Consider the following 7847-nt stretch of genomic DNA (forward strand, 5'->3'; position numbering starts at 1 on the left):
AGCAGGAGAACAAGGCATCCCAAGTGTTTTGGCACAGATGGAACCTCAGCAGCCCTGGCTGCCATGCAGCCCACACAGGTGAGAAACTATGAGCAGCCAGGGTGCCCAGACAGAGGTCCATCTCCACAAGCATCAATGACTGCCAGGATGACACTGAAATGATGAAATATCCCAGTTATTTCTTGGAAGTCAATCCAGAGGCTACTCTCAGTGGGACCCCATCATTGTGCTGAAGCAAATACTCTCCTATCATCCTTGCTCTGTTTTTTCTAAAGCAGCATGGCCCTGTGTATTCAGCAAGGAACACAGAGTTGAATGCACCAGGAGATTGCTGCTGAGGATGTAGATCAAGCCACTCCCTTCCTGACACTCACCTCCACAGACTCCATTTCCTCAAGCTCATGTTTTCACAGAGGGCTCTGTGATGGAAGGGGTCCCTGGATCACAGCTGCTCCAGTGCCCAGCTCAGCTTACATCAGATTCCTCAAGGTAATACCCAGTTGAGAATGCTGCCAAGAGAGAGGCTGACTGTTCAAAGGAGACCTTCTCTCCTCTCTGCAGCACATGTAGGGTTTGGGTTGGTCTGAAGGATGGTCCCTGGTCTGGATGGTTGTGGTCAGGGTAGTGCTGATCTAGAGCTGAGCTCTGAGTCATGCCAGCAGTTCCTGAACTGCTCTGCGTTGCCAGCTCACTTCCCCACAGCCTGTGAGCCTCTGAAACTATTCAGATTGCTTCCTCTAGTTGAAATATTTTTAACCCACCTGAACAGCCCTAAAAGTGAGATTCTACCTCAGATTTTGTTTTTCCTGGGGATGAACTGATAAAGGAGACAGGAATAAAGAGCTGGAAGAGCTGTGAGCTGAAAATAGGACATGACTGTAAGATGAAGCACAAGAGGGACACATACAAAAAGTGAAGGCAACATGAATAGTGAAGAAAGACAACATTCAGAGACCAGGAATAGAAGTCATGGAAAAAACAAACTTCTCTCATATAGAAAGCTCTTACAACATCAACTGATTTTTGTCCTTGTACCTCCAAATGGGAAGGGCTCTGCCTCCCACACCAGGGAGGATGTGCCACAAAGGCACAGGCCCAAATGGAAATGGTAGCAGTTCTTCCTCCACTGCTTCACTGAGGGAAAAGTAGAAACTCCAAAGCACAGAGTAGCCAGGACATGTAAGAAATGCGGTCATTTTAAGTTATGTATTTAGAGCCACATCCTGTGTCTGAGCCCTGCTCTGCCTTAGCACCCGCCTGCTCTCAGTGAGGATTGCCCCATCACCCTTTTCTCCTGACAGGAAGCAGGCAGTGTTTACAGCGCTCTTCTTGCCATTCCCAGCTCCTACCAAGAGAAGTCTGTGTGGTTCAGAGGCCTCACTGCTACCCAGGGGAGGTAACTGCAAGTACAAGTTTAAGAGCAGAAGCTTCACAGCCTCTGTGGGTGAAAAATCAAACAGAGCAGACTAAATGGATTACACTAATTAGGAGATGCAATATCCAGAGAAGAACAAGACAGTGCTTTCTTTGTGGGTATTAGCTGTTTCACAGATGAAAAATAAAGTCTTCCCAGCTGATCTGTCCTGGCTAATGTCCTTGCAGATAGGCTTTGGAATATATTTGCAAAGTCATTGGTTTGGACTTATATCTTCAGTTATCCCACATCGTCTAAGACTTTTGCTATTGAAGTTCATTCATTGAAAGAATAAATAAAAAATATGTTTAGTAATTGAAGGAAAAACTAATGCTGTTGTCCCAGCACTTGGAAACATGTCACACTGTCTTGCAGTCAGCTACGTGAGAGCTAAGTCTTGTTATGTAACCATAGGGAGGTTTTGTTCTGCACCCCTCTGGCCAGGAGGCTGCCAAGACTGCCCTCAAATTCACCACTGTCCAATGTGATTCATGGTATTGCTGGTGCAGACCAGGGTTCAGCCCTGCACTCAGGAGCCTCTCAGTGCTGCAGCTGCTGACAGCTGTACCAGGACAGCAGCTGCTGCTGCCAGTGACATCTGCCACACTCATGCTTAAAAATGGAACAGCAGGACCTGGAAGCAGGATAGGGTTGAGCATTGGAGCTTGGGAATCAAACAGAACTATCAGGAGTAGGGCAAAGAGCTTGCTGGTGCATGCAAACCTATTTAATACTTCTGGGCAAGTGGCAATGCAGTGTACTGCAAGCAGATAAACACTGCTGAGATCTTTGGTTTGTAAGGCTTAGTCACATCACACTTGCCACAAACAAATGCTACACTCAGGGACAAATTAGTGAAGGAGGTCTCTTTTCTGACTGAAATCTAAATGATTTTTATGCTGCCACCTGACCTTCTCCGAATATTATAAAACCAGTCTTGACCCTAGCAAGTCATCCCTGTGGATGAAGAGTAGGATGCTGCTGGCAGCTCCACTGCTGGGCAGTGAAAATGCTGAGCTCTCCTTTCCCCTCCCCTGCTGCCCAAACTCTGGGCTGCAGGCCTGGAAGAGCCCCCTGCCCACACCAGCTGCCCTGGCAGTGCAGGGCTCCTCCAGGCTTGCTCCTGGTGCCTGGGGTGCACTGCAGACACATCCTCAGCCCAAGCTGCCTGCCTCCAGCCACATGGTCCTGGTGCAAATTGCTGTTTACAGAAATGATGTATTTTCCCCTTTGGTCTCTGATTTCCCTTGTGCAGAATCTTCCCAATTAGGGATAGATTTTTCGCTGTTTAGTAGATCAGTCCCATGTTTATGTATTAAAATTTTCTTCAGCCTGTTTATTCCTCATCAAAGGGTTTAATCAGCAATTGTGCTTTAAGGGTAGCCTGTGTTTTTATTATCTACTTAATCAGATGAAAGAAGGCTCTTTTGTCTTTTTTTAAATTTATTTATTCCTAATTAAGAAAATGATGAGACTTGTTCCATAAGAGGACTGCAGCCTTGTGGCTCCTAGGCAGGAGCAAGCAATGCTGCCAGGGAAAATATTTTGTACACAATCTTCCTTTCAGATCTGGTTATAAAAAAGTAGTGGCATGGACATGATCAATTTGATAAAAACCAACTGCTCACTTACTGACCCTTCCACCAACCTTGGACAACTTAAAATGCACTTATTAGAACAGTTTATCCCTATTTATTTTTATAGATAAATATATAAAGTCTAAATATATAAACTAACATATGTAGTCAATACACAAACACTTCTTTTCTTTGAGGTTAGTATTGATTCCAGCAAAGCACAATTATGCTGAAAGATAGAAAAAATATAATAAAATGCACGAAATTCGAATCCGCTAGAACAGCTCTTTGGTCTTCCCAAACCATCTGCTTCTCAGCCAGGTGTCTCCTGCCCTTGCAGGAGGAACACATACCTGGCTGGAAACCAGGCTGCAGAAGGACCCAGTGTTACAGCAGCTTCCCCACTGCAGGTTTTAGGTCAGTGACAACTCATCAGTTTTATCCCTTCAATATTCTCTTCACAGCTTTGCTCTTCCTCTTGGGAACCAGCACTTTGCTCAGTTCCTTTCCTTCACTGCAGAGAATTTCTGATCTTTCCATGGGATCTCCTTCAGTGAGCTCCTTGTGGCCATTGCTCTTCCACAGGCCAGGCCTGCTGGGCAGTGGCATCTCCAGGGTTGTCCAGTATGTCACCCGTGTTGTTGTGCCCCATGGTGACAGTGGTGGCAGGGCTGCACACCCATCCTGTGCTGTGCTTGTTCCTCTACCCATTCCCCACATCCCTGCCACGGTGCCCCTGCCACCATTCCCTGACCACACAGCCGCAGCCACCAACCCAATACTGCTCCAGCAGCCAGTGCAGTTCTCTGGGACTGCCCTCTCCCCTGGGAAATACATGAGAGGAATAGCTGTGTCCTTTTGGCAGTGTGACTGTGTTTGCAAATCCCCTTCTCCTCTAAGCCCAGGATGAATGCTTATGCACACACAGGTGCCAGACCTCTGCTCTGTCCTTCTTCTTCCACTAGAGCCCACGACAACAGATGAAACCCTCCAAGACTACCTTTTCTGGCATCACAGCCAACACTTGACTTGAAAGATTTTCATCAGCTTCACAGAGCACTATCATGGCATTACTTCAAGTGCCAAGTGCTTGAATTTAAACCTTGAGAATTCATTGCAGACCAAGACTCTGCAATCACTCCCGGACCCTCCAGTGATAATTGGTCATCAGTTGAGGCTGCCAGCTCTGCAGACAGCTGTATCCTAGGACAGCCTGTGCAAGGATGGACTTCCAGCAGAGAACCCAAGAAAGGAGGCTCATCACAAGACAGTTTCTCATGGTTATCATTACTATATGATCTCTTAATTGAAAGCACCTATTTGGCAAATGCCTTCTTTTTGTGCTGGTTTTGTTGGTTTTTTATTCAGTTCCTTGTGAGAGCAAACGCCAGCCTAGTGATTCTGACAGCAGGTAAGATCTAAGTTATTGAATTTTACCCATTTCACATCTTTGATCTTTATGAAATTTGCTTCCCACTCTTTGATGTGATAGGACAGGGGGTTATTCTTGCTTTTCCTGTCAACTCCTACCAGCAGCTGGGAAAATGGTGATTTCCTTGTGAAAAAAAACTGCATTCCAAAAAGCATCAAAGCTGTGATTCTGCCTACATTTTGCTCAGGTTTTGCTTAGGTTAACTGAAGGTTTGTCAGCAGCCACACAGGTGTAAATGAGAAATATCTCCATGCCTGACTCATCCAATACTCCACCACATATCCTACCTGGCAAGAGCCCCTGTTCATCTGCTGCAGCACAGATTTCTTGCTCTCAGGACGGGGCTGAGAGGTCAGAGATCCCTTTCAGGACTTTGTTTAAAACAATAATCTGTGAGGCCACAGCTTATGCCCTCTTATCTCCCAGGCTGACTGTGCCCACTGCCAGAGCAAGACCTGCCCTGTCTCCCTGGCTGGGGGGCTCTGCTGGCACCTGGAACACAGGTCTTCAGACATCAACTCTTCTGCCTCTGCCAGATGGGAACACTGGAGGAAACAAATGTGCTCCCAGAAGTAGCGGCTCCTTTTGTGGCTTTGAACAGCCATGTGTCACACACTCCTGCTGAGTCTGACTTCAGGTACAGCTGGCTGCTCTGGGTAAAGAGGGCTATTACTTCTTTCCAGAGCAGATTGTCCCGATGATGGACATACACAATGGTTCAATCTTTAGAAAAGCCCTAAACTCCAGGAGAAGGGCTACTGAACCAGCCCTAAGGACCAGGGCAGAGGCAGCACAGGGCCCCAGATGGGAGTCTTAGAGGAGGTCACTGCCAGCCCTGCCCTTCCCCACCAAGCCCCCACTGGGGTTTGCTCCCTCAGCACCTGCCTGTGGGGCTCAGGGGGGTGTCATGATGAAACAGGGGTGGCTGTCACTGCAGTGCTCTCTCACTGCAGCCCTGTGTGCAACAGAAGGTGCTGGACAAGCCACGAGGGTGGAGGGATGGAAAGCATGGCAGTGGGAAGAAAGGGAACAGAGGGAGGTGCTCCTGCTTTGAGTCTCTGCTGAAGCTCAGATTTGAGGTTAAACAGCACACAAACTTAAAACAAACAGGTGGGAGAGTTTTCAAATCATGCAGGGACTTCTCCCTCCCTAACTCTTGTGACATCTGCCTGGGCACAGGCACAAGCCAGCAGGGAAGGCAAAGCAGTGCATGGCCAAACCCCTGCACTCCCACTCCTAATGAAATTCACGCAAATTTTAGAAAGCGATGGAGATGTCTGGAGCTTCCTCCACCTGCCACTGCCTTATTTCTAACAGATGCCATAATGAGGCACCTGGAGGACAAGATCATTTAGTTTTCTTTAGAGTAATCACAATTTAGATGGTCTGTAATTTAATAAGAGTGAGAAGGGAGCAGCAACCAGAAGAGCTCTCTGGCTGCTTAGGCCTGATGAGCTGCAGCACAGGGGCCCTGCCTGCCCTGTAAGCAATGCAGCTTTGCAGTGCTCACTTACAATCAAATCTGCCTGCTGCTACCCTTGGGGGTCGAGCATGCTGGCCTGAGGCACAGCCACCCAGCAGCTGGGTGCCCTGGCTGCCCTGCTGCACCTCTTAGAGCATGCAGCAAAAGTCCAGCACACAGCAAAAGCCAGCAGCTCCTGGAGAGAAAAGCCCATATTGCAGCTCCGACCTACTCAGGAGGGGAGCACTTACCCACAAAGTACAGAGATACTTTAAACATCCCCTTTTTCCTATTCAGTCTAACAGATTTTAAATAAAGCAACATTTCAGTTGGTTTTGCCATTGTGAAAAAAGAGTTTTTGGAGGCCTGGTACTTCCTTGCAATGACAGGTAATAGACAAATCTATTGATAATGACACAGTGTACGCATGAACGAGCATTTACAGTCTTCTGTACCATGGCACCCAACAGTGCCAGAAAAAAACCCTCACTAATATGGTGGGTGCGTGCTCAAACACATTTCTTCTCTTGCTAATTCTTCCAGGACAGTGGGAAATGTTGCAGTGCAGCTGACAGCATTTCTCCAGTAATGAAATGCTGCGATTCAGTGGTTTTTCACACTCACAGTGGCATCACTTTCTTCCTGCCTGCATTTTTTTTAGAGGCTTAGCAAGATGGGAAAAGCTACTTCAGAAGCAACTGTGGTGTGTCTACAACTGAAATGTAGGTTTGGGGTTTTATATGCTGTAAAACCTTGTCCTGTGCTGGAGGGCACTTAGCAACAGGTAAATAGCCAATTTCATTAGCAGGTGTAATTTCTCCATAGTGTCAGTTCTCATGATTGAATCGCTGAGTAAAATGCTAGAAAGCAGTTTTATTTTAGGCTTTTTGAAGGGCTACCACAGTGGCATTTGCTGAGATTTGTATAGGGTTATGTTATAGAAAAGAGACAAGTTTTGAGGAGGTCTGGATAGGAGAAAAGGAGGATAACTCATGTTTAAAACCAGAGGGGTTCTTGTTATCAGATATTTTCATGGTTACAACAAAAGAGTGAATGTCTGCAGCTCCAACTGGAGGAGAAAACCATGAGCTCAACAGAATGTCAGTGAGGGAGAGCAATTACAGCTTGCATGGTAAAGTGATTTCCCCTCCATACAAAGGGGGCATTTATTTCTGAATTTTAACATGATAAACAGGAAAAACACAGATTTAAAAGCATCTGATAATGTTAATCTAACAATAGCTTTATTCCAACATCCTTTAAAGATTCCTCAATTCTTTTATGCAAAGATTTGCCTGCTGTCAGTGAGTGAACCAGGGATCTGAGGCAAATACCAGTTTTTGTTACTGAAGGAACTGCATGTTTCAGTACAGCCTAGTGCTATGAATCTCGAGGAGCTGAGAGCATATTGTGTTTTGTTCCTTTTAAAGGAATCATAGGGAATATTTCTGGGTGTTGCTGGGTTTTGGTTGGTAAGATCAGTTGACTGAGTACATCAAGCCAAGGTGTCATGACTGTAGAATTGACTGTGCTTAATTATCAATGGGACGGTTTTCCTGCTGTTCCAACACCTTGTTGCAAAACCTCAGGTGTACAGGTGGGGACTCCCATCTTGCTGTCCACTTATACCAATTTGCTTGGCACATCCTGCTCCTCGCCTGACCTTCACCACGAGACTTGACTTTTCCCTCCTCATAGCCTTTGGTCACACAGGGGCTGGTTACCTCACCTGCCCACTGGATGCAAGTCTCCTAAGGGTCTCTGTCTTCATGAGGCTCTTGAGCCATACTTTGGAAACAGGTGACTGGAAGCACACATGTATTTCAGACAAGATCTCACCAGGGCTTTCTTCAGCCCTCCTGGTGCCTTCCTAATCCCCCATCACTCCAGTCTTTATCCTCTGCTTTATCCTTTCTTCTTTCTTAATTAGGCCACCTACCTTTGTAGGAGTGACGAAGGGGG

The sequence above is a fragment of the Geospiza fortis genome, unplaced genomic scaffold, assembly GCF_000277835.1.
Source record: "Geospiza fortis unplaced genomic scaffold, GeoFor_1.0 scaffold424, whole genome shotgun sequence".
NCBI classification, from domain to species: Eukaryota; Metazoa; Chordata; class Aves; order Passeriformes; family Thraupidae; genus Geospiza; species Geospiza fortis.